This window comes from Mytilus edulis, unplaced genomic scaffold, assembly GCF_963676685.1.
Source record: "Mytilus edulis unplaced genomic scaffold, xbMytEdul2.2 SCAFFOLD_159, whole genome shotgun sequence".
Classification (NCBI taxonomy): domain Eukaryota; kingdom Metazoa; phylum Mollusca; class Bivalvia; order Mytilida; family Mytilidae; genus Mytilus; species Mytilus edulis.
In genome coordinates, this window is record NW_027268978.1 from 24,423 (window position 1) to 50,912 (window position 26,490).

A 26,490-nucleotide genomic window follows, 5' to 3' on the forward strand; every position below is an offset into this window, starting at 1 on the left:
GTTTTTCCGTAACGCTAAAAATTTATAGAGTTTCTTTTTAGGAACGAGAATACATTAATACACTGACATGTGCTGTTATAAATACAAGCAAGCGACAACAAAAATATTACATTACAAGAAAAGAAAAGAACTTTTTAGAGAACAGACATAAAAAAGAAAAAAAAGAAAATGCAACTTATTTTACATGCACGAGAAGTAGAATGATTTACAACAATGAGTAAAACTATACAATTTACGCAAACTCCTTAAATAAGAAAGATATATAGAAAAAGTACACATGTAGTGCTCAGTGAAAAGCATTAGAGAATATTTTACTGGGGCTGTTTCGCAGGCTATTGAAGGGAAAGCTATTTTTCTATTTTAATTTTCTCCCCAAACAGGGGGAGTGAGCCGATCCTGGAGGTACTGCAATACCAGGCCAACTCGTGGCAAGAGCGGTGCAAGCACCTAACATCTCACCTAGTTGCAAAAATCAGTTTAATATCGAAGTACCCACATGGGGTACGTATCAGATATTAAGCTGATAAGAACAGATACTACACTTTGATCTTAGCCAAAAGGCCGAGAAGCGATACTCAAATCTTTCCGAGTTTCCAAAGCCTACAAATCCTATTTCTTACTCAAACACGGTGTTTTAATTTTAACCAAAGCTACACAAATTTTGCAAATTTATATACAAAAAGCACACGAAACACGAGATCTTGCTTTGCTTCAAATACCTGACAGCATGAAACGATTTCTGCATGACAAAACGGGTGTGAAAATAAAAAGCGGCTTGTGAAATACGGCAAGTCGCCAGAATATATTTTTAAACGTATAACATACGTATACGTATTTAATCTTAATCGAACGAAATAACATGATCATGTTGATTCATCCTAGGTCCGACGAACGCAGTTTTTAAAGCCTAGGAAATTTCATTAATCAGAAAATAAATTCAACGCTTTTTCACAATCAGCACGGACTTTTCACTGTCTCGTTTAGTTAACACAAACATAAACAGTTCACCTGTTCTATTTTTTAAAGGAATTGACCGGTACAGCAATTTTTAAATAAATTTCAGAAGGAGGAAAAAACTTACCGGCCGACTGCAGTTTCCATCGTTTGCCCTCGTTCTGAGGCGACGTCGCTATTAACGATGATTGAAACAGTAGAAGGGGACGTAATTCTTTTCCCCGCGTTTTTCCGTAACGCTAAAAATTTATAGAGTTTCTTTTTAGGAACGAGAATACATTAATACACTGACATGTGCTGTTATAAATACAAGCAAGCGACAACAAAAATATTACATTACAAGAAAAGAAAAGAACTTTTTAGAGAACAGACATAAAAAAGAAAAAAAAGAAAATGCAACTTATTTTACATGCACGAGAAGTAGAATGATTTACAACAATGAGTAAAACTATACAATTTACGCAAACTCCTTAAATAAGAAAGATATATAGAAAAAGTACACATGTAGTGCTCAGTGAAAAGCATTAGAGAATATTTTACTGGGGCTGTTTCGCAGGCTATTGAAGGGAAAGCTATTTTTCTATTTTAATTTTCTCCCCAAACAGGGGGAGTGAGCCGATCCTGGAGGTACTGCAATACCAGGCCAACTCGTGGCAAGAGCGGTGCAAGCACCTAACATCTCACCTAGTTGCAAAAATCAGTTTAATATCGAAGTACCCACATGGGGTACGTATCAGATATTAAGCTGATAAGAACAGATACTACACTTTGATCTTAGCCAAAAGGCCGAGAAGCGATACTCAAATCTTTCCGAGTTTCCAAAGCCTACAAATCCTATTTCTTACTCAAACACGGTGTTTTAATTTTAACCAAAGCTACACAAATTTTGCAAATTTATATACAAAAAGCACACGAAACACGAGATCTTGCTTTGCTTCAAATACCTGACAGCATGAAACGATTTCTGCATGACAAAACGGGTGTGAAAATAAAAAGCGGCTTGTGAAATACGGCAAGTCGCCAGAATATATTTTTAAACGTATAACATACGTATACGTATTTAATCTTAATCGAACGAAATAACATGATCATGTTGATTCATCCTAGGTCCGACGAACGCAGTTTTTAAAGCCTAGGAAATTTCATTAATCAGAAAATAAATTCAACGCTTTTTCACAATCAGCACGGACTTTTCACTGTCTCGTTTAGTTAACACAAACATAAACAGTTCACCTGTTCTATTTTTTAAAGGAATTGACCGGTACAGCAATTTTTAAATAAATTTCAGAAGGAGGAAAAAACTTACCGGCCGACTGCAGTTTCCATCGTTTGCCCTCGTTCTGAGGCGACGTCGCTATTAACGATGATTGAAACAGTAGAAGGGGACGTAATTCTTTTCCCCGCGTTTTTCCGTAACGCTAAAAATTTATAGAGTTTCTTTTTAGGAACGAGAATACATTAATACACTGACATGTGCTGTTATAAATACAAGCAAGCGACAACAAAAATATTACATTACAAGAAAAGAAAAGAACTTTTTAGAGAACAGACATAAAAAAGAAAAAAAAGAAAATGCAACTTATTTTACATGCACGAGAAGTAGAATGATTTACAACAATGAGTAAAACTATACAATTTACGCAAACTCCTTAAATAAGAAAGATATATAGAAAAAGTACACATGTAGTGCTCAGTGAAAAGCATTAGAGAATATTTTACTGGGGCTGTTTCGCAGGCTATTGAAGGGAAAGCTATTTTTCTATTTTAATTTTCTCCCCAAACAGGGGGAGTGAGCCGATCCTGGAGGTACTGCAATACCAGGCCAACTCGTGGCAAGAGCGGTGCAAGCACCTAACATCTCACCTAGTTGCAAAAATCAGTTTAATATCGAAGTACCCACATGGGGTACGTATCAGATATTAAGCTGATAAGAACAGATACTACACTTTGATCTTAGCCAAAAGGCCGAGAAGCGATACTCAAATCTTTCCGAGTTTCCAAAGCCTACAAATCCTATTTCTTACTCAAACACGGTGTTTTAATTTTAACCAAAGCTACACAAATTTTGCAAATTTATATACAAAAAGCACACGAAACACGAGATCTTGCTTTGCTTCAAATACCTGACAGCATGAAACGATTTCTGCATGACAAAACGGGTGTGAAAATAAAAAGCGGCTTGTGAAATACGGCAAGTCGCCAGAATATATTTTTAAACGTATAACATACGTATACGTATTTAATCTTAATCGAACGAAATAACATGATCATGTTGATTCATCCTAGGTCCGACGAACGCAGTTTTTAAAGCCTAGGAAATTTCATTAATCAGAAAATAAATTCAACGCTTTTTCACAATCAGCACGGACTTTTCACTGTCTCGTTTAGTTAACACAAACATAAACAGTTCACCTGTTCTATTTTTTAAAGGAATTGACCGGTACAGCAATTTTTAAATAAATTTCAGAAGGAGGAAAAAACTTACCGGCCGACTGCAGTTTCCATCGTTTGCCCTCGTTCTGAGGCGACGTCGCTATTAACGATGATTGAAACAGTAGAAGGGGACGTAATTCTTTTCCCCGCGTTTTTCCGTAACGCTAAAAATTTATAGAGTTTCTTTTTAGGAACGAGAATACATTAATACACTGACATGTGCTGTTATAAATACAAGCAAGCGACAACAAAAATATTACATTACAAGAAAAGAAAAGAACTTTTTAGAGAACAGACATAAAAAAGAAAAAAAAGAAAATGCAACTTATTTTACATGCACGAGAAGTAGAATGATTTACAACAATGAGTAAAACTATACAATTTACGCAAACTCCTTAAATAAGAAAGATATATAGAAAAAGTACACATGTAGTGCTCAGTGAAAAGCATTAGAGAATATTTTACTGGGGCTGTTTCGCAGGCTATTGAAGGGAAAGCTATTTTTCTATTTTAATTTTCTCCCCAAACAGGGGGAGTGAGCCGATCCTGGAGGTACTGCAATACCAGGCCAACTCGTGGCAAGAGCGGTGCAAGCACCTAACATCTCACCTAGTTGCAAAAATCAGTTTAATATCGAAGTACCCACATGGGGTACGTATCAGATATTAAGCTGATAAGAACAGATACTACACTTTGATCTTAGCCAAAAGGCCGAGAAGCGATACTCAAATCTTTCCGAGTTTCCAAAGCCTACAAATCCTATTTCTTACTCAAACACGGTGTTTTAATTTTAACCAAAGCTACACAAATTTTGCAAATTTATATACAAAAAGCACACGAAACACGAGATCTTGCTTTGCTTCAAATACCTGACAGCATGAAACGATTTCTGCATGACAAAACGGGTGTGAAAATAAAAAGCGGCTTGTGAAATACGGCAAGTCGCCAGAATATATTTTTAAACGTATAACATACGTATACGTATTTAATCTTAATCGAACGAAATAACATGATCATGTTGATTCATCCTAGGTCCGACGAACGCAGTTTTTAAAGCCTAGGAAATTTCATTAATCAGAAAATAAATTCAACGCTTTTTCACAATCAGCACGGACTTTTCACTGTCTCGTTTAGTTAACACAAACATAAACAGTTCACCTGTTCTATTTTTTAAAGGAATTGACCGGTACAGCAATTTTTAAATAAATTTCAGAAGGAGGAAAAAACTTACCGGCCGACTGCAGTTTCCATCGTTTGCCCTCGTTCTGAGGCGACGTCGCTATTAACGATGATTGAAACAGTAGAAGGGGACGTAATTCTTTTCCCCGCGTTTTTCCGTAACGCTAAAAATTTATAGAGTTTCTTTTTAGGAACGAGAATACATTAATACACTGACATGTGCTGTTATAAATACAAGCAAGCGACAACAAAAATATTACATTACAAGAAAAGAAAAGAACTTTTTAGAGAACAGACATAAAAAAGAAAAAAAAGAAAATGCAACTTATTTTACATGCACGAGAAGTAGAATGATTTACAACAATGAGTAAAACTATACAATTTACGCAAACTCCTTAAATAAGAAAGATATATAGAAAAAGTACACATGTAGTGCTCAGTGAAAAGCATTAGAGAATATTTTACTGGGGCTGTTTCGCAGGCTATTGAAGGGAAAGCTATTTTTCTATTTTAATTTTCTCCCCAAACAGGGGGAGTGAGCCGATCCTGGAGGTACTGCAATACCAGGCCAACTCGTGGCAAGAGCGGTGCAAGCACCTAACATCTCACCTAGTTGCAAAAATCAGTTTAATATCGAAGTACCCACATGGGGTACGTATCAGATATTAAGCTGATAAGAACAGATACTACACTTTGATCTTAGCCAAAAGGCCGAGAAGCGATACTCAAATCTTTCCGAGTTTCCAAAGCCTACAAATCCTATTTCTTACTCAAACACGGTGTTTTAATTTTAACCAAAGCTACACAAATTTTGCAAATTTATATACAAAAAGCACACGAAACACGAGATCTTGCTTTGCTTCAAATACCTGACAGCATGAAACGATTTCTGCATGACAAAACGGGTGTGAAAATAAAAAGCGGCTTGTGAAATACGGCAAGTCGCCAGAATATATTTTTAAACGTATAACATACGTATACGTATTTAATCTTAATCGAACGAAATAACATGATCATGTTGATTCATCCTAGGTCCGACGAACGCAGTTTTTAAAGCCTAGGAAATTTCATTAATCAGAAAATAAATTCAACGCTTTTTCACAATCAGCACGGACTTTTCACTGTCTCGTTTAGTTAACACAAACATAAACAGTTCACCTGTTCTATTTTTTAAAGGAATTGACCGGTACAGCAATTTTTAAATAAATTTCAGAAGGAGGAAAAAACTTACCGGCCGACTGCAGTTTCCATCGTTTGCCCTCGTTCTGAGGCGACGTCGCTATTAACGATGATTGAAACAGTAGAAGGGGACGTAATTCTTTTCCCCGCGTTTTTCCGTAACGCTAAAAATTTATAGAGTTTCTTTTTAGGAACGAGAATACATTAATACACTGACATGTGCTGTTATAAATACAAGCAAGCGACAACAAAAATATTACATTACAAGAAAAGAAAAGAACTTTTTAGAGAACAGACATAAAAAAGAAAAAAAAGAAAATGCAACTTATTTTACATGCACGAGAAGTAGAATGATTTACAACAATGAGTAAAACTATACAATTTACGCAAACTCCTTAAATAAGAAAGATATATAGAAAAAGTACACATGTAGTGCTCAGTGAAAAGCATTAGAGAATATTTTACTGGGGCTGTTTCGCAGGCTATTGAAGGGAAAGCTATTTTTCTATTTTAATTTTCTCCCCAAACAGGGGGAGTGAGCCGATCCTGGAGGTACTGCAATACCAGGCCAACTCGTGGCAAGAGCGGTGCAAGCACCTAACATCTCACCTAGTTGCAAAAATCAGTTTAATATCGAAGTACCCACATGGGGTACGTATCAGATATTAAGCTGATAAGAACAGATACTACACTTTGATCTTAGCCAAAAGGCCGAGAAGCGATACTCAAATCTTTCCGAGTTTCCAAAGCCTACAAATCCTATTTCTTACTCAAACACGGTGTTTTAATTTTAACCAAAGCTACACAAATTTTGCAAATTTATATACAAAAAGCACACGAAACACGAGATCTTGCTTTGCTTCAAATACCTGACAGCATGAAACGATTTCTGCATGACAAAACGGGTGTGAAAATAAAAAGCGGCTTGTGAAATACGGCAAGTCGCCAGAATATATTTTTAAACGTATAACATACGTATACGTATTTAATCTTAATCGAACGAAATAACATGATCATGTTGATTCATCCTAGGTCCGACGAACGCAGTTTTTAAAGCCTAGGAAATTTCATTAATCAGAAAATAAATTCAACGCTTTTTCACAATCAGCACGGACTTTTCACTGTCTCGTTTAGTTAACACAAACATAAACAGTTCACCTGTTCTATTTTTTAAAGGAATTGACCGGTACAGCAATTTTTAAATAAATTTCAGAAGGAGGAAAAAACTTACCGGCCGACTGCAGTTTCCATCGTTTGCCCTCGTTCTGAGGCGACGTCGCTATTAACGATGATTGAAACAGTAGAAGGGGACGTAATTCTTTTCCCCGCGTTTTTCCGTAACGCTAAAAATTTATAGAGTTTCTTTTTAGGAACGAGAATACATTAATACACTGACATGTGCTGTTATAAATACAAGCAAGCGACAACAAAAATATTACATTACAAGAAAAGAAAAGAACTTTTTAGAGAACAGACATAAAAAAGAAAAAAAAGAAAATGCAACTTATTTTACATGCACGAGAAGTAGAATGATTTACAACAATGAGTAAAACTATACAATTTACGCAAACTCCTTAAATAAGAAAGATATATAGAAAAAGTACACATGTAGTGCTCAGTGAAAAGCATTAGAGAATATTTTACTGGGGCTGTTTCGCAGGCTATTGAAGGGAAAGCTATTTTTCTATTTTAATTTTCTCCCCAAACAGGGGGAGTGAGCCGATCCTGGAGGTACTGCAATACCAGGCCAACTCGTGGCAAGAGCGGTGCAAGCACCTAACATCTCACCTAGTTGCAAAAATCAGTTTAATATCGAAGTACCCACATGGGGTACGTATCAGATATTAAGCTGATAAGAACAGATACTACACTTTGATCTTAGCCAAAAGGCCGAGAAGCGATACTCAAATCTTTCCGAGTTTCCAAAGCCTACAAATCCTATTTCTTACTCAAACACGGTGTTTTAATTTTAACCAAAGCTACACAAATTTTGCAAATTTATATACAAAAAGCACACGAAACACGAGATCTTGCTTTGCTTCAAATACCTGACAGCATGAAACGATTTCTGCATGACAAAACGGGTGTGAAAATAAAAAGCGGCTTGTGAAATACGGCAAGTCGCCAGAATATATTTTTAAACGTATAACATACGTATACGTATTTAATCTTAATCGAACGAAATAACATGATCATGTTGATTCATCCTAGGTCCGACGAACGCAGTTTTTAAAGCCTAGGAAATTTCATTAATCAGAAAATAAATTCAACGCTTTTTCACAATCAGCACGGACTTTTCACTGTCTCGTTTAGTTAACACAAACATAAACAGTTCACCTGTTCTATTTTTTAAAGGAATTGACCGGTACAGCAATTTTTAAATAAATTTCAGAAGGAGGAAAAAACTTACCGGCCGACTGCAGTTTCCATCGTTTGCCCTCGTTCTGAGGCGACGTCGCTATTAACGATGATTGAAACAGTAGAAGGGGACGTAATTCTTTTCCCCGCGTTTTTCCGTAACGCTAAAAATTTATAGAGTTTCTTTTTAGGAACGAGAATACATTAATACACTGACATGTGCTGTTATAAATACAAGCAAGCGACAACAAAAATATTACATTACAAGAAAAGAAAAGAACTTTTTAGAGAACAGACATAAAAAAGAAAAAAAAGAAAATGCAACTTATTTTACATGCACGAGAAGTAGAATGATTTACAACAATGAGTAAAACTATACAATTTACGCAAACTCCTTAAATAAGAAAGATATATAGAAAAAGTACACATGTAGTGCTCAGTGAAAAGCATTAGAGAATATTTTACTGGGGCTGTTTCGCAGGCTATTGAAGGGAAAGCTATTTTTCTATTTTAATTTTCTCCCCAAACAGGGGGAGTGAGCCGATCCTGGAGGTACTGCAATACCAGGCCAACTCGTGGCAAGAGCGGTGCAAGCACCTAACATCTCACCTAGTTGCAAAAATCAGTTTAATATCGAAGTACCCACATGGGGTACGTATCAGATATTAAGCTGATAAGAACAGATACTTTTTTATATTTCAAACATTTTATTAATAATAGATATCAAATACTATATTGATTACAATCAATAGTTAAAATCATTTATCACAGATAATACGATTGTAACTCAATAATGAAAAAGTCCCTGAAATTACTTATATTCAAATACTTTTAGTTTTAAATGAAATTACCAAAAATAAATTTACATGAAATCTATTTTCAAAACCCCTAAATAATTACTGAAAACCCCCCAATTTATAAATAAACAAACAAAGTGTTTTAAATTCCTTTTACAAATCTATATATAAACTTTCCTTTAAATACTTTACCTTTATTATTAAAACCAGTTTTTGTAAACTAGTATTATTTTTAACTTTAACTATAAATAAACATCATACGATAAATTTTACCTATAATGTTTACCTTTAACCAAATCAAAATACAAAATACATATATATTTATAAGTGATTACTTTTAAACAACAAAATCAATATCGTACACACACAACCCACTAAAGTCCATAATGCATTGTCATGTGTGCCACGATAGTTACTTATACCTTTAAATATTTAACTGAACTGTTTTCAAAACAACATGTAATAATACATTTTAAAGTTAATCTTTATATAAAAAATAAGAAGGACTTACTTCAACCTCATAATTTTTAAATTTCTTTGAATCCTTAAAACTGTCTTGTATTAACTGTCTATGTTTTTTCCTATCCGGTTCTCCGCCTATTATGTAATATAAAGCTCCAGCATTATAAATAAACGATACTAGCATATCATGTTCATCTATGCGACCTACGGCCGGCTCAACTTTGCCTGAGTCCCTTCTAATAAACCTAAGTTGACAATGTTCCTTTTTGACCGATGCTACTTTTCTCTTTTTGCCACTAACAACTGTGAATGTTTTATCTACAGAAAGATCCTCCGGTTCTGGAGCCCTGTCAGACCAAAACTTGGAACTTGACGAGGACTTATCGGTATCCACGGTATCTGATAAAACGGGGGAAGTAACCACGGTATCTGGTGTAACGGAAGTAATATCCACGGTATCTGATGTAACGGGGGAATTATCCATGGTATCATCTATGACTAACGGTATCTCATCACTTATGTCACTGATTTGTGTCTCTGGTATTGAGACTTCTTCCAACGGTACGGTTTCCTTTTTGCCTAACGGACAGTTCCTACGTATATGTCCCACAGTATTACACTTAAGGCATAACGGTGCCCTACCAACAACGGTAAGTAAACAGTCTTTCCCAGCCACTTTTGTACGGTACGGTAACGACTTAATATCCTGTTCCGATATTTCCAACGTAACTTTAATGTTTCCATTACAAAACTTAACTCCCTCTGAAGTCTCCTTTTCATGAGCACAACTTACAACTTTGCCAAACTGTTCTAGATAAGATATAACTGTATTCCGCTTTATCCACAAAGGAAGCCACAGAACCTTTAACAACACTGTACTTTTGTCTGCACGACTAACGGTGACTTTAGTATCCAACGATGTAAAGTCTGAACCTATAACTTTGTCAGCAACATTAACATCACTAAAGGTTGCATACCACGTACCACCAATATCCACTTTAAATATACCTTCTATAGCTTCCGGATTAATTAAGTTCTTTAAAATACGAAGAATCCAGGTACGTGTGTTCACTGGTGATCCATCCGAAAACGTAAACTTTGCACTTAGTCTAAGAATATCATAATCCACATTTTCCATTTTAACAAAATAACTTTACACTTTAAACTTTCTACTCGCTATAATCTTTGCCAAAAGGCCGAGAAGCGATACTCAAATCTTTCCGAGTTTCCAAAGCCTACAAATCCTATTTCTTACTCAAACACGGTGTTTTAATTTTAACCAAAGCTACACAAATTTTGCAAATTTATATACAAAAAGCACACGAAACACGAGATCTTGCTTTGCTTCAAATACCTGACAGCATGAAACGATTTCTGCATGACAAAACGGGTGTGAAAATAAAAAGCGGCTTGTGAAATACGGCAAGTCGCCAGAATATATTTTTAAACGTATAACATACGTATACGTATTTAATCTTAATCGAACGAAATAACATGATCATGTTGATTCATCCTAGGTCCGACGAACGCAGTTTTTAAAGCCTAGGAAATTTCATTAATCAGAAAATAAATTCAACGCTTTTTCACAATCAGCACGGACTTTTCACTGTCTCGTTTAGTTAACACAAACATAAACAGTTCACCTGTTCTATTTTTTAAAGGAATTGACCGGTACAGCAATTTTTAAATAAATTTCAGAAGGAGGAAAAAACTTACCGGCCGACTGCAGTTTCCATCGTTTGCCCTCGTTCTGAGGCGACGTCGCTATTAACGATGATTGAAACAGTAGAAGGGGACGTAATTCTTTTCCCCGCGTTTTTCCGTAACGCTAAAAATTTATAGAGTTTCTTTTTAGGAACGAGAATACATTAATACACTGACATGTGCTGTTATAAATACAAGCAAGCGACAACAAAAATATTACATTACAAGAAAAGAAAAGAACTTTTTAGAGAACAGACATAAAAAAGAAAAAAAAGAAAATGCAACTTATTTTACATGCACGAGAAGTAGAATGATTTACAACAATGAGTAAAACTATACAATTTACGCAAACTCCTTAAATAAGAAAGATATATAGAAAAAGTACACATGTAGTGCTCAGTGAAAAGCATTAGAGAATATTTTACTGGGGCTGTTTCGCAGGCTATTGAAGGGAAAGCTATTTTTCTATTTTAATTTTCTCCCCAAACAGGGGGAGTGAGCCGATCCTGGAGGTACTGCAATACCAGGCCAACTCGTGGCAAGAGCGGTGCAAGCACCTAACATCTCACCTAGTTGCAAAAATCAGTTTAATATCGAAGTACCCACATGGGGTACGTATCAGATATTAAGCTGATAAGAACAGATACTACACTTTGATCTTAGCCAAAAGGCCGAGAAGCGATACTCAAATCTTTCCGAGTTTCCAAAGCCTACAAATCCTATTTCTTACTCAAACACGGTGTTTTAATTTTAACCAAAGCTACACAAATTTTGCAAATTTATATACAAAAAGCACACGAAACACGAGATCTTGCTTTGCTTCAAATACCTGACAGCATGAAACGATTTCTGCATGACAAAACGGGTGTGAAAATAAAAAGCGGCTTGTGAAATACGGCAAGTCGCCAGAATATATTTTTAAACGTATAACATACGTATACGTATTTAATCTTAATCGAACGAAATAACATGATCATGTTGATTCATCCTAGGTCCGACGAACGCAGTTTTTAAAGCCTAGGAAATTTCATTAATCAGAAAATAAATTCAACGCTTTTTCACAATCAGCACGGACTTTTCACTGTCTCGTTTAGTTAACACAAACATAAACAGTTCACCTGTTCTATTTTTTAAAGGAATTGACCGGTACAGCAATTTTTAAATAAATTTCAGAAGGAGGAAAAAACTTACCGGCCGACTGCAGTTTCCATCGTTTGCCCTCGTTCTGAGGCGACGTCGCTATTAACGATGATTGAAACAGTAGAAGGGGACGTAATTCTTTTCCCCGCGTTTTTCCGTAACGCTAAAAATTTATAGAGTTTCTTTTTAGGAACGAGAATACATTAATACACTGACATGTACTGTTATAAATACAAGCAAGCGACAACAAAAATATTACATTACAAGAAAAGAAAAGAACTTTTTAGAGAACAGACATAAAAAAGAAAAAAAAGAAAATGCAACTTATTTTACATGCACGAGAAGTAGAATGATTTACAACAATGAGTAAAACTATACAATTTACGCAAACTCCTTAAATAAGAAAGATATATAGAAAAAGTACACATGTAGTGCTCAGTGAAAAGCATTAGAGAATATTTTACTGGGGCTGTTTCGCAGGCTATTGAAGGGAAAGCTATTTTTCTATTTTAATTTTCTCCCCAAACAGGGGGAGTGAGCCGATCCTGGAGGTACTGCAATACCAGGCCAACTCGTGGCAAGAGCGGTGCAAGCACCTAACATCTCACCTAGTTGCAAAAATCAGTTTAATATCGAAGTACCCACATGGGGTACGTATCAGATATTAAGCTGATAAGAACAGATACTACACTTTGATCTTAGCCAAAAGGCCGAGAAGCGATACTCAAATCTTTCCGAGTTTCCAAAGCCTACAAATCCTATTTCTTACTCAAACACGGTGTTTTAATTTTAACCAAAGCTACACAAATTTTGCAAATTTATATACAAAAAGCACACGAAACACGAGATCTTGCTTTGCTTCAAATACCTGACAGCATGAAACGATTTCTGCATGACAAAACGGGTGTGAAAATAAAAAGCGGCTTGTGAAATACGGCAAGTCGCCAGAATATATTTTTAAACGTATAACATACGTATACGTATTTAATCTTAATCGAACGAAATAACATGATCATGTTGATTCATCCTAGGTCCGACGAACGCAGTTTTTAAAGCCTAGGAAATTTCATTAATCAGAAAATAAATTCAACGCTTTTTCACAATCAGCACGGACTTTTCACTGTCTCGTTTAGTTAACACAAACATAAACAGTTCACCTGTTCTATTTTTTAAAGGAATTGACCGGTACAGCAATTTTTAAATAAATTTCAGAAGGAGGAAAAAACTTACCGGCCGACTGCAGTTTCCATCGTTTGCCCTCGTTCTGAGGCGACGTCGCTATTAACGATGATTGAAACAGTAGAAGGGGACGTAATTCTTTTCCCCGCGTTTTTCCGTAACGCTAAAAATTTATAGAGTTTCTTTTTAGGAACGAGAATACATTAATACACTGACATGTGCTGTTATAAATACAAGCAAGCGACAACAAAAATATTACATTACAAGAAAAGAAAAGAACTTTTTAGAGAACAGACATAAAAAAGAAAAAAAAGAAAATGCAACTTATTTTACATGCACGAGAAGTAGAATGATTTACAACAATGAGTAAAACTATACAATTTACGCAAACTCCTTAAATAAGAAAGATATATAGAAAAAGTACACATGTAGTGCTCAGTGAAAAGCATTAGAGAATATTTTACTGGGGCTGTTTCGCAGGCTATTGAAGGGAAAGCTATTTTTCTATTTTAATTTTCTCCCCAAACAGGGGGAGTGAGCCGATCCTGGAGGTACTGCAATACCAGGCCAACTCGTGGCAAGAGCGGTGCAAGCACCTAACATCTCACCTAGTTGCAAAAATCAGTTTAATATCGAAGTACCCACATGGGGTACGTATCAGATATTAAGCTGATAAGAACAGATACTACACTTTGATCTTAGCCAAAAGGCCGAGAAGCGATACTCAAATCTTTCCGAGTTTCCAAAGCCTACAAATCCTATTTCTTACTCAAACACGGTGTTTTAATTTTAACCAAAGCTACACAAATTTTGCAAATTTATATACAAAAAGCACACGAAACACGAGATCTTGCTTTGCTTCAAATACCTGACAGCATGAAACGATTTCTGCATGACAAAACGGGTGTGAAAATAAAAAGCGGCTTGTGAAATACGGCAAGTCGCCAGAATATATTTTTAAACGTATAACATACGTATACGTATTTAATCTTAATCGAACGAAATAACATGATCATGTTGATTCATCCTAGGTCCGACGAACGCAGTTTTTAAAGCCTAGGAAATTTCATTAATCAGAAAATAAATTCAACGCTTTTTCACAATCAGCACGGACTTTTCACTGTCTCGTTTAGTTAACACAAACATAAACAGTTCACCTGTTCTATTTTTTAAAGGAATTGACCGGTACAGCAATTTTTAAATAAATTTCAGAAGGAGGAAAAAACTTACCGGCCGACTGCAGTTTCCATCGTTTGCCCTCGTTCTGAGGCGACGTCGCTATTAACGATGATTGAAACAGTAGAAGGGGACGTAATTCTTTTCCCCGCGTTTTTCCGTAACGCTAAAAATTTATAGAGTTTCTTTTTAGGAACGAGAATACATTAATACACTGACATGTGCTGTTATAAATACAAGCAAGCGACAACAAAAATATTACATTACAAGAAAAGAAAAGAACTTTTTAGAGAACAGACATAAAAAAGAAAAAAAAGAAAATGCAACTTATTTTACATGCACGAGAAGTAGAATGATTTACAACAATGAGTAAAACTATACAATTTACGCAAACTCCTTAAATAAGAAAGATATATAGAAAAAGTACACATGTAGTGCTCAGTGAAAAGCATTAGAGAATATTTTACTGGGGCTGTTTCGCAGGCTATTGAAGGGAAAGCTATTTTTCTATTTTAATTTTCTCCCCAAACAGGGGGAGTGAGCCGATCCTGGAGGTACTGCAATACCAGGCCAACTCGTGGCAAGAGCGGTGCAAGCACCTAACATCTCACCTAGTTGCAAAAATCAGTTTAATATCGAAGTACCCACATGGGGTACGTATCAGATATTAAGCTGATAAGAACAGATACTACACTTTGATCTTAGCCAAAAGGCCGAGAAGCGATACTCAAATCTTTCCGAGTTTCCAAAGCCTACAAATCCTATTTCTTACTCAAACACGGTGTTTTAATTTTAACCAAAGCTACACAAATTTTGCAAATTTATATACAAAAAGCACACGAAACACGAGATCTTGCTTTGCTTCAAATACCTGACAGCATGAAACGATTTCTGCATGACAAAACGGGTGTGAAAATAAAAAGCGGCTTGTGAAATACGGCAAGTCGCCAGAATATATTTTTAAACGTATAACATACGTATACGTATTTAATCTTAATCGAACGAAATAACATGATCATGTTGATTCATCCTAGGTCCGACGAACGCAGTTTTTAAAGCCTAGGAAATTTCATTAATCAGAAAATAAATTCAACGCTTTTTCACAATCAGCACGGACTTTTCACTGTCTCGTTTAGTTAACACAAACATAAACAGTTCACCTGTTCTATTTTTTAAAGGAATTGACCGGTACAGCAATTTTTAAATAAATTTCAGAAGGAGGAAAAAACTTACCGGCCGACTGCAGTTTCCATCGTTTGCCCTCGTTCTGAGGCGACGTCGCTATTAACGATGATTGAAACAGTAGAAGGGGACGTAATTCTTTTCCCCGCGTTTTTCCGTAACGCTAAAAATTTATAGAGTTTCTTTTTAGGAACGAGAATACATTAATACACTGACATGTGCTGTTATAAATACAAGCAAGCGACAACAAAAATATTACATTACAAGAAAAGAAAAGAACTTTTTAGAGAACAGACATAAAAAAGAAAAAAAAGAAAATGCAACTTATTTTACATGCACGAGAAGTAGAATGATTTACAACAATGAGTAAAACTATACAATTTACGCAAACTCCTTAAATAAGAAAGATATATAGAAAAAGTACACATGTAGTGCTCAGTGAAAAGCATTAGAGAATATTTTACTGGGGCTGTTTCGCAGGCTATTGAAGGGAAAGCTATTTTTCTATTTTAATTTTCTCCCCAAACAGGGGGAGTGAGCCGATCCTGGAGGTACTGCAATACCAGGCCAACTCGTGGCAAGAGCGGTGCAAGCACCTAACATCTCACCTAGTTGCAAAAATCAGTTTAATATCGAAGTACCCACATGGGGTACGTATCAGATATTAAGCTGATAAGAACAGATACTACACTTTGATCTTAGCCAAAAGGCCGAGAAGCGATACTCAAATCTTTCCGAGTTTCCAAAGCCTACAAATCCTATTTCTTACTCAAACACGGTGTTTTAATTTTAACCAAAGCTACACAAATTTTGCAAATTTATATACAAAAAGCACACGAAACACGAGATCTTGCTTTGCTTCAAATACCTGACAGCATGAAACGATTTCTGCATGACAAAACGGGTGTGAAAATAAAAAGCGGCTTGTGAAATACGGCAAGTCGCCAGAATATATTTTTAAACGTATAACATACGTATACGTATTTAATCTTAATCGAACGAAATAACATGATCATGTTGATTCATCCTAGGTCCGACGAACGCAGTTTTTAAAGCCTAGGAAATTTCATTAATCAGAAAATAAATTCAACGCTTTTTCACAATCAGCACGGACTTTTCACTGTCTCGTTTAGTTAACACAAACATAAACAGTTCACCTGTTCTATTTTTTAAAGGAATTGACCGGTACAGCAATTTTTAAATAAATTTCAGAAGGAGGAAAAAACTTACCGGCCGACTGCAGTTTCCATCGTTTGCCCTCGTTCTGAGGCGACGTCGCTATTAACGATGATTGAAACAGTAGAAGGGGACGTAATTCTTTTCCCCGCGTTTTTCCGTAACGCTAAAAATTTATAGAGTTTCTTTTTAGGAACGAGAATACATTAATACACTGACATGTGCTGTTATAAATACAAGCAAGCGACAACAAAAATATTACATTACAAGAAAAGAAAAGAACTTTTTAGAGAACAGACATAAAAAAGAAAAAAAAGAAAATGCAACTTATTTTACATGCACGAGAAGTAGAATGATTTACAACAATGAGTAAAACTATACAATTTACGCAAACTCCTTAAATAAGAAAGATATATAGAAAAAGTACACATGTAGTGCTCAGTGAAAAGCATTAGAGAATATTTTACTGGGGCTGTTTCGCAGGCTATTGAAGGGAAAGCTATTTTTCTATTTTAATTTTCTCCCCAAACAGGGGGAGTGAGCCGATCCTGGAGGTACTGCAATACCAGGCCAACTCGTGGCAAGAGCGGTGCAAGCACCTAACATCTCACCTAGTTGCAAAAATCAGTTTAATATCGAAGTACCCACATGGGGTACGTATCAGATATTAAGCTGATAAGAACAGATACTACACTTTGATCTTAGCCAAAAGGCCGAGAAGCGATACTCAAATCTTTCCGAGTTTCCAAAGCCTACAAATCCTATTTCTTACTCAAACACGGTGTTTTAATTTTAACCAAAGCTACACAAATTTTGCAAATTTATATACAAAAAGCACACGAAACACGAGATCTTGCTTTGCTTCAAATACCTGACAGCATGAAACGATTTCTGCATGACAAAACGGGTGTGAAAATAAAAAGCGGCTTGTGAAATACGGCAAGTCGCCAGAATATATTTTTAAACGTATAACATACGTATACGTATTTAATCTTAATCGAACGAAATAACATGATCATGTTGATTCATCCTAGGTCCGACGAACGCAGTTTTTAAAGCCTAGGAAATTTCATTAATCAGAAAATAAATTCAACGCTTTTTCACAATCAGCACGGACTTTTCACTGTCTCGTTTAGTTAACACAAACATAAACAGTTCACCTGTTCTATTTTTTAAAGGAATTGACCGGTACAGCAATTTTTAAATAAATTTCAGAAGGAGGAAAAAACTTACCGGCCGACTGCAGTTTCCATCGTTTGCCCTCGTTCTGAGGCGACGTCGCTATTAACGATGATTGAAACAGTAGAAGGGGACGTAATTCTTTTCCCCGCGTTTTTCCGTAACGCTAAAAATTTATAGAGTTTCTTTTTAGGAACGAGAATACATTAATACACTGACATGTGCTGTTATAAATACAAGCAAGCGACAACAAAAATATTACATTACAAGAAAAGAAAAGAACTTTTTAGAGAACAGACATAAAAAAGAAAAAAAAGAAAATGCAACTTATTTTACATGCACGAGAAGTAGAATGATTTACAACAATGAGTAAAACTATACAATTTACGCAAACTCCTTAAATAAGAAAGATATATAGAAAAAGTACACATGTAGTGCTCAGTGAAAAGCATTAGAGAATATTTTACTGGGGCTGTTTCGCAGGCTATTGAAGGGAAAGCTATTTTTCTATTTTAATTTTCTCCCCAAACAGGGGGAGTGAGCCGATCCTGGAGGTACTGCAATACCAGGCCAACTCGTGGCAAGAGCGGTGCAAGCACCTAACATCTCACCTAGTTGCAAAAATCAGTTTAATATCGAAGTACCCACATGGGGTACGTATCAGATATTAAGCTGATAAGAACAGATACTACACTTTGATCTTAGCCAAAAGGCCGAGAAGCGATACTCAAATCTTTCCGAGTTTCCAAAGCCTACAAATCCTATTTCTTACTCAAACACGGTGTTTTAATTTTAACCAAAGCTACACAAATTTTGCAAATTTATATACAAAAAGCACACGAAACACGAGATCTTGCTTTGCTTCAAATACCTGACAGCATGAAACGATTTCTGCATGACAAAACGGGTGTGAAAATAAAAAGCGGCTTGTGAAATACGGCAAGTCGCCAGAATATATTTTTAAACGTATAACATACGTATACGTATTTAATCTTAATCGAACGAAATAACATGATCATGTTGATTCATCCTAGGTCCGACGAACGCAGTTTTTAAAGCCTAGGAAATTTCATTAATCAGAAAATAAATTCAACGCTTTTTCACAATCAGCACGGACTTTTCACTGTCTCGTTTAGTTAACACAAACATAAACAGTTCACCTGTTCTATTTTTTAAAGGAATTGACCGGTACAGCAATTTTTAAATAAATTTCAGAAGGAGGAAAAAACTTACCGGCCGACTGCAGTTTCCATCGTTTGCCCTCGTTCTGAGGCGACGTCGCTATTAACGATGATTGAAACAGTAGAAGGGGACGTAATTCTTTTCCCCGCGTTTTTCCGTAACGCTAAAAATTTATAGAGTTTCTTTTTAGGAACGAGAATACATTAATACACTGACATGTGCTGTTATAAATACAAGCAAGCGACAACAAAAATATTACATTACAAGAAAAGAAAAGAACTTTTTAGAGAACAGACATAAAAAAGAAAAAAAAGAAAATGCAACTTATTTTACATGCACGAGAAGTAGAATGATTTACAACAATGAGTAAAACTATACAATTTACGCAAACTCCTTAAATAAGAAAGATATATAGAAAAAGTACACATGTAGTGCTCAGTGAAAAGCATTAGAGAATATTTTACTGGGGCTGTTTCGCAGGCTATTGAAGGGAAAGCTATTTTTCTATTTTAATTTTCTCCCCAAACAGGGGGAGTGAGCCGATCCTGGAGGTACTGCAATACCAGGCCAACTCGTGGCAAGAGCGGTGCAAGCACCTAACATCTCACCTAGTTGCAAAAATCAGTTTAATATCGAAGTACCCACATGGGGTACGTATCAGATATTAAGCTGATAAGAACAGATACTACACTTTGATCTTAGCCAAAAGGCCGAGAAGCGATACTCAAATCTTTCCGAGTTTCCAAAGCCTACAAATCCTATTTCTTACTCAAACACGGTGTTTTAATTTTAACCAAAGCTACACAAATTTTGCAAATTTATATACAAAAAGCACACGAAACACGAGATCTTGCTTTGCTTCAAATACCTGACAGCATGAAACGATTTCTGCATGACAAAACGGGTGTGAAAATAAAAAGCGGCTTGTGAAATACGGCAAGTCGCCAGAATATATTTTTAAACGTATAACATACGTATACGTATTTAATCTTAATCGAACGAAATAACATGATCATGTTGATTCATCCTAGGTCCGACGAACGCAGTTTTTAAAGCCTAGGAAATTTCATTAATCAGAAAATAAATTCAACGCTTTTTCACAATCAGCACGGACTTTTCACTGTCTCGTTTAGTTAACACAAACATAAACAGTTCACCTGTTCTATTTTTTAAAGGAATTGACCGGTACAGCAATTTTTAAATAAATTTCAGAAGGAGGAAAAAACTTACCGGCCGACTGCAGTTTCCATCGTTTGCCCTCGTTCTGAGGCGACGTCGCTATTAACGATGATTGAAACAGTAGAAGGGGACGTAATTCTTTTCCCCGCGTTTTTCCGTAACGCTAAAAATTTATAGAGTTTCTTTTTAGGAACGAGAATACATTAATACACTGACATGTGCTGTTATAAATACAAGCAAGCGACAACAAAAATATTACATTACAAGAAAAGAAAAGAACTTTTTAGAGAACAGACATAAAAAAGAAAAAAAAGAAAATGCAACTTATTTTACATGCACGAGAAGTAGAATGATTTACAACAATGAGTAAAACTATACAATTTACGCAAACTCCTTAAATAAGAAAGATATATAGAAAAAGTACACATGTAGTGCTCAGTGAAAAGCATTAGAGAATATTTTACTGGGGCTGTTTCGCAGGCTATTGAAGGGAAAGCTATTTTTCTATTTTAATTTTCTCCCCAAACAGGGGGAGTGAGCCGATCCTGGAGGTACTGCAATACCAGGCCAACTCGTGGCAAGAGCGGTGCAAGCACCTAACATCTCACCTAGTTGCAAAAATCAGTTTAATATCGAAGTACCCACATGGGGTACGTATCAGATATTAAGCTGATAAGAACAGATACTACACTTTGATCTTAGCCAAAAGGCCGAGAAGCGATACTCAAATCTTTCCGAGTTTCCAAAGCCTACAAATCCTATTTCTTACTCAAACACGGTGTTTTAATTTTAACCAAAGCTACACAAATTTTGCAAATTTATATACAAAAAGCACACGAAACACGAGATCTTGCTTTGCTTCAAATACCTGACAGCATGAAACGATTTCTGCATGACAAAACGGGTGTGAAAATAAAAAGCGGCTTGTGAAATACGGCAAGTCGCCAGAATATATTTTTAAACGTATAACATACGTATACGTATTTAATCTTAATCGAACGAAATAACATGATCATGTTGATTCATCCTAGGTCCGACGAACGCAGTTTTTAAAGCCTAGGAAATTTCATTAATCAGAAAATAAATTCAACGCTTTTTCACAATCAGCACGGACTTTTCACTGTCTCGTTTAGTTAACACAAACATAAACAGTTCACCTGTTCTATTTTTTAAAGGAATTGACCGGTACAGCAATTTTTAAATAAATTTCAGAAGGAGGAAAAAACTTACCGGCCGACTGCAGTTTCCATCGTTTGCCCTCGTTCTGAGGCGACGTCGCTATTAACGATGATTGAAACAGTAGAAGGGGACGTAATTCTTTTCCCCGCGTTTTTCCGTAACGCTAAAAATTTATAGAGTTTCTTTTTAGGAACGAGAATACATTAATACACTGACATGTGCTGTTATAAATACAAGCAAGCGACAACAAAAATATTACATTACAAGAAAAGAAAAGAACTTTTTAGAGAACAGACATAAAAAAGAAAAAAAAGAAAATGCAACTTATTTTACATGCACGAGAAGTAGAATGATTTACAACAATGAGTAAAACTATACAATTTACGCAAACTCCTTAAATAAGAAAGATATATAGAAAAAGTACACATGTAGTGCTCAGTGAAAAGCATTAGAGAATATTTTACTGGGGCTGTTTCGCAGGCTATTGAAGGGAAAGCTATTTTTCTATTTTAATTTTCTCCCCAAACAGGGGGAGTGAGCCGATCCTGGAGGTACTGCAATACCAGGCCAACTCGTGGCAAGAGCGGTGCAAGCACCTAACATCTCACCTAGTTGCAAAAATCAGTTTAATATCGAAGTACCCACATGGGGTACGTATCAGATATTAAGCTGATAAGAACAGATACTTTTTTTATATTTCAAACATTTTATTAATAATATATATCAAATACTATATTGAATACAATCAATAGTTAAAATCATATATCACAGATAATACGATTGTAACTCAATATTAAATAAGTTCCGGAAATTAGTGATAATCAAATACTTTTAGATTTAAATGAAATTACCAAAAATAAATTTACATGAAATCTATTTTCAAAATCCCTAAATAATTACTGAAACCCCCCCAATTTATAAATAAACAACAAAGTGTTTTGAATTCCTTTTACAAATCTATATATAAACTTTCCTTTAAAGAATTTACCTTTATAACTAAAACCAGTTTTTGTAAACTAGTAATATATTTAACTTTAACTATAAATAAACATCATACGATAAATTTTACCTATAATGTTTACCTTTAACAAAATCAAAATACACAATACATAGTGATTACATTTAACATCAAAATCAATATCGTACATACACAACCCACTAAAGTCCATAATGCATTGTCATGTATGCTACGATAAATACTTTCACCTTTAAATTTCTAAACTGAACTGTTTTAAATACTACATGTAATAAATACATGTCAAATTCCATATTACTTTAGACTTTAAAGAAAACCATCAGAAAGTGCTGATTTATAATTACAATAATTTTCATGTACTACAATATTAAAATCTGCTTGTAAACTGTCTAATATTAACTGTTTATGTTTATGCCTGTCCGATTCTTTACCAATTATATCCCGTAATTCCTTATCACTGAGTATAGACGAAACGAACTTATTCTGGTCATTTACACGACCTAATACCGGTATAACTTTCCCTTCTGAAGTATTAAGTAAAACCAGTTGGTATGTTTCCCTTTTAACATCAGTCACTTTTCGCTTTTTACCACTAACAACTTTGTACTGTACTTCTCCAGAAAGATCGTCCGGATCTGTCGCGATATCGGACCATAACTTGGAAACAGACGAGGACTTTTCGGTATCCACGGTCTCTTGTGACGTATCCACGGTCTCCTGTGTCGTATCCTTTGTAACGGGGGAAGTATCCTGTGTAACCTGCATATCTACCGGTGTATCATCACTAATGTCACTGTTTTGAGTCTCCGGAACCGAGACTGCTTCCAACGGAACTGTTGCCTTTTTGCCTGACGGACAGTTCTTACGAATATGTCCAACGGTTCTACACTTCAGGCATAACGGTGCCCTACCCACCACGGTAAGTAGACAGTCTTTACCTGCTATACTAGTACGGTATGGTAACGATTGTACATCCTTCTCTGAAATCTCCAATGCAACTTTAATGTTCCCATTAGCAAACGTTATTCCTTCGGATTTCTCCGTTTCACGTGAACAACTAACTATTTTGCCATACTGTTCTAAAAACGATTCAACTGCAGTTAGCTTTAACCACACTGGAAGCCACAAAACTTTCAATAATACTGTTCTTGTGTCTGCACGGCTTACTGCAACTCTGGTATCTAACGACGTAAAGTCCGAATTAATCACTTTATCAGCAATATCTTCAGTAGTAAAGGTTGTATACCAAACACCACCAATATCCACCTTGAAAATCGCTGTCACATCATCCGGGTTAACAATGTTCTTTAATGCACGGATAATCCAAGTACGTGTGTTAACTGGTGAGCCATCCGTAAACGAAAACTTCGCACTGCATCTAAGTAATCCATAATCTACTAAATCCATTTTAACACTTTAACTTTTAACTTTAACTTTTCACTCGCTTTAATCTTTGCCAAAAGGCCGAGAAGCGATACTCAAATCTTTCCGAGTTTCCAAAGCCTACAAATCCTATTTCTTACTCAAACACGGTGTTTTAATTTTAACCAAAGCTACACAAATTTTGCAAATTTATATACAAAAAGCACACGAAACACGAGATCTTGCTTTGCTTCAAATACCTGACAGCATGAAACGATTTCTGCATGACAAAACGGGTGTGAAAATAAAAAGCGGCTTGTGAAATACGGCAAGTCGCCAGAATATATTTTTAAACGTATAACATACGTATACGTATTTAATCTTAATCGAACGAAATAACATGATCATGTTGATTCATCCTAGGTCCGACGAACGCAGTTTTTAAAGCCTAGGAAATTTCATTAATCAGAAAATAAATTCAACGCTTTTTCACAATCAGCACGGACTTTTCACTGTCTCGTTTAGTTAACACAAACATAAACAGTTCACCTGTTCTATTTTTTAAAGGAATTGACCGGTACAGCAATTTTTAAATAAATTTCAGAAGGAGGAAAAAACTTACCGGCCGACTGCAGTTTCCATCGTTTGCCCTCGTTCTGAGGCGACGTCGCTATTAACGATGATTGAAACAGTAGAAGGGGACGTAATTCTTTTCCCCGCGTTTTTCCGTAACGCTAAAAATTTATAGAGTTTCTTTTTAGGAACGAGAATACATTAATACACTGACATGTGCTGTTATAAATACAAGCAAGCGACAACAAAAATATTACATTACAAGAAAAGAAAAGAACTTTTTAGAGAACAGACATAAAAAAGAAAAAAAAGAAAATGCAACTTATTTTACATGCACGAGAAGTAGAATGATTTACAACAATGAGTAAAACTATACAATTTACGCAAACTCCTTAAATAAGAAAGATATATAGAAAAAGTACACATGTAGTGCTCAGTGAAAAGCATTAGAGAATATTTTACTGGGGCTGTTTCGCAGGCTATTGAAGGGAAAGCTATTTTTCTATTTTAATTTTCTCCCCAAACAGGGGGAGTGAGCCGATCCTGGAGGTACTGCAATACCAGGCCAACTCGTGGCAAGAGCGGTGCAAGCACCTAACATCTCACCTAGTTGCAAAAATCAGTTTAATATCGAAGTACCCACATGGGGTACGTATCAGATATTAAGCTGATAAGAACAGATACTACACTTTGATCTTAGCCAAAAGGCCGAGAAGCGATACTCAAATCTTTCCGAGTTTCCAAAGCCTACAAATCCTATTTCTTACTCAAACACGGTGTTTTAATTTTAACCAAAGCTACACAAATTTTGCAAATTTATATACAAAAAGCACACGAAACACGAGATCTTGCTTTGCTTCAAATACCTGACAGCATGAAACGATTTCTGCATGACAAAACGGGTGTGAAAATAAAAAGCGGCTTGTGAAATACGGCAAGTCGCCAGAATATATTTTTAAACGTATAACATACGTATACGTATTTAATCTTAATCGAACGAAATAACATGATCATGTTGATTCATCCTAGGTCCGACGAACGCAGTTTTTAAAGCCTAGGAAATTTCATTAATCAGAAAATAAATTCAACGCTTTTTCACAATCAGCACGGACTTTTCACTGTCTCGTTTAGTTAACACAAACATAAACAGTTCACCTGTTCTATTTTTTAAAGGAATTGACCGGTACAGCAATTTTTAAATAAATTTCAGAAGGAGGAAAAAACTTACCGGCCGACTGCAGTTTCCATCGTTTGCCCTCGTTCTGAGGCGACGTCGCTATTAACGATGATTGAAACAGTAGAAGGGGACGTAATTCTTTTCCCCGCGTTTTTCCGTAACGCTAAAAATTTATAGAGTTTCTTTTTAGGAACGAGAATACATTAATACACTGACATGTGCTGTTATAAATACAAGCAAGCGACAACAAAAATATTACATTACAAGAAAAGAAAAGAACTTTTTAGAGAACAGACATAAAAAAGAAAAAAAAGAAAATGCAACTTATTTTACATGCACGAGAAGTAGAATGATTTACAACAATGAGTAAAACTATACAATTTACGCAAACTCCTTAAATAAGAAAGATATATAGAAAAAGTACACATGTAGTGCTCAGTGAAAAGCATTAGAGAATATTTTACTGGGGCTGTTTCGCAGGCTATTGAAGGGAAAGCTATTTTTCTATTTTAATTTTCTCCCCAAACAGGGGGAGTGAGCCGATCCTGGAGGTACTGCAATACCAGGCCAACTCGTGGCAAGAGCGGTGCAAGCACCTAACATCTCACCTAGTTGCAAAAATCAGTTTAATATCGAAGTACCCACATGGGGTACGTATCAGATATTAAGCTGATAAGAACAGATACTACACTTTGATCTTAGCCAAAAGGCCGAGAAGCGATACTCAAATCTTTCCGAGTTTCCAAAGCCTACAAATCCTATTT

At 35.6% G+C, this 26,490-nt stretch overlaps 20 non-coding genes across 20 annotated transcripts; all 20 read right to left on the minus strand.

Moving 5' to 3' along the window:
• Positions 1-380: 380 nt before the first annotated feature.
• LOC139509240 (U2 spliceosomal RNA) lies at positions 381-573 on the minus strand. The gene has a single exon (XR_011661646.1). It is a non-coding gene; the product is annotated as a U2 spliceosomal RNA (small nuclear RNA).
• Positions 574-1,559: 986 nt separating this feature from the next.
• Positions 1,560-1,752, minus strand: LOC139509241 (U2 spliceosomal RNA). The gene has a single exon (XR_011661647.1). It is a non-coding gene; the product is annotated as a U2 spliceosomal RNA (small nuclear RNA).
• A 986-nt stretch (positions 1,753-2,738) lies between these two features.
• LOC139509242 (U2 spliceosomal RNA) lies at positions 2,739-2,931 on the minus strand. The gene has a single exon (XR_011661648.1). It is a non-coding gene; the product is annotated as a U2 spliceosomal RNA (small nuclear RNA).
• A 986-nt stretch (positions 2,932-3,917) lies between these two features.
• On the minus strand, positions 3,918-4,110 carry LOC139509243 (U2 spliceosomal RNA). Its single transcript, XR_011661649.1, has one exon. It is a non-coding gene; the product is annotated as a U2 spliceosomal RNA (small nuclear RNA).
• A 986-nt stretch (positions 4,111-5,096) lies between these two features.
• LOC139509245 (U2 spliceosomal RNA) lies at positions 5,097-5,289 on the minus strand. The gene has a single exon (XR_011661650.1). It is a non-coding gene; the product is annotated as a U2 spliceosomal RNA (small nuclear RNA).
• A 986-nt stretch (positions 5,290-6,275) lies between these two features.
• On the minus strand, positions 6,276-6,468 carry LOC139509246 (U2 spliceosomal RNA). Its single transcript, XR_011661651.1, has one exon. It is a non-coding gene; the product is annotated as a U2 spliceosomal RNA (small nuclear RNA).
• A 986-nt stretch (positions 6,469-7,454) lies between these two features.
• LOC139509247 (U2 spliceosomal RNA) lies at positions 7,455-7,647 on the minus strand. Its single transcript, XR_011661652.1, has one exon. It is a non-coding gene; the product is annotated as a U2 spliceosomal RNA (small nuclear RNA).
• Positions 7,648-8,633: 986 nt separating this feature from the next.
• On the minus strand, positions 8,634-8,825 carry LOC139509223 (U2 spliceosomal RNA). Its single transcript, XR_011661628.1, has one exon. It is a non-coding gene; the product is annotated as a U2 spliceosomal RNA (small nuclear RNA).
• Positions 8,826-11,556: 2,731 nt separating this feature from the next.
• On the minus strand, positions 11,557-11,749 carry LOC139509249 (U2 spliceosomal RNA). The gene has a single exon (XR_011661654.1). It is a non-coding gene; the product is annotated as a U2 spliceosomal RNA (small nuclear RNA).
• A 986-nt stretch (positions 11,750-12,735) lies between these two features.
• Positions 12,736-12,928, minus strand: LOC139509250 (U2 spliceosomal RNA). Its single transcript, XR_011661656.1, has one exon. It is a non-coding gene; the product is annotated as a U2 spliceosomal RNA (small nuclear RNA).
• Positions 12,929-13,914: 986 nt separating this feature from the next.
• Positions 13,915-14,107, minus strand: LOC139509251 (U2 spliceosomal RNA). Its single transcript, XR_011661657.1, has one exon. It is a non-coding gene; the product is annotated as a U2 spliceosomal RNA (small nuclear RNA).
• A 986-nt stretch (positions 14,108-15,093) lies between these two features.
• Positions 15,094-15,286, minus strand: LOC139509252 (U2 spliceosomal RNA). Its single transcript, XR_011661658.1, has one exon. It is a non-coding gene; the product is annotated as a U2 spliceosomal RNA (small nuclear RNA).
• A 986-nt stretch (positions 15,287-16,272) lies between these two features.
• LOC139509253 (U2 spliceosomal RNA) lies at positions 16,273-16,465 on the minus strand. The gene has a single exon (XR_011661659.1). It is a non-coding gene; the product is annotated as a U2 spliceosomal RNA (small nuclear RNA).
• Positions 16,466-17,451: 986 nt separating this feature from the next.
• Positions 17,452-17,644, minus strand: LOC139509254 (U2 spliceosomal RNA). The gene has a single exon (XR_011661660.1). It is a non-coding gene; the product is annotated as a U2 spliceosomal RNA (small nuclear RNA).
• A 986-nt stretch (positions 17,645-18,630) lies between these two features.
• Positions 18,631-18,823, minus strand: LOC139509256 (U2 spliceosomal RNA). Its single transcript, XR_011661661.1, has one exon. It is a non-coding gene; the product is annotated as a U2 spliceosomal RNA (small nuclear RNA).
• A 986-nt stretch (positions 18,824-19,809) lies between these two features.
• Positions 19,810-20,002, minus strand: LOC139509257 (U2 spliceosomal RNA). The gene has a single exon (XR_011661662.1). It is a non-coding gene; the product is annotated as a U2 spliceosomal RNA (small nuclear RNA).
• A 986-nt stretch (positions 20,003-20,988) lies between these two features.
• On the minus strand, positions 20,989-21,181 carry LOC139509258 (U2 spliceosomal RNA). The gene has a single exon (XR_011661663.1). It is a non-coding gene; the product is annotated as a U2 spliceosomal RNA (small nuclear RNA).
• A 986-nt stretch (positions 21,182-22,167) lies between these two features.
• On the minus strand, positions 22,168-22,360 carry LOC139509224 (U2 spliceosomal RNA). The gene has a single exon (XR_011661629.1). It is a non-coding gene; the product is annotated as a U2 spliceosomal RNA (small nuclear RNA).
• Positions 22,361-25,076: 2,716 nt separating this feature from the next.
• On the minus strand, positions 25,077-25,269 carry LOC139509259 (U2 spliceosomal RNA). The gene has a single exon (XR_011661664.1). It is a non-coding gene; the product is annotated as a U2 spliceosomal RNA (small nuclear RNA).
• A 986-nt stretch (positions 25,270-26,255) lies between these two features.
• LOC139509261 (U2 spliceosomal RNA) lies at positions 26,256-26,448 on the minus strand. The gene has a single exon (XR_011661667.1). It is a non-coding gene; the product is annotated as a U2 spliceosomal RNA (small nuclear RNA).
• Positions 26,449-26,490: the final 42 nt, after the last annotated feature.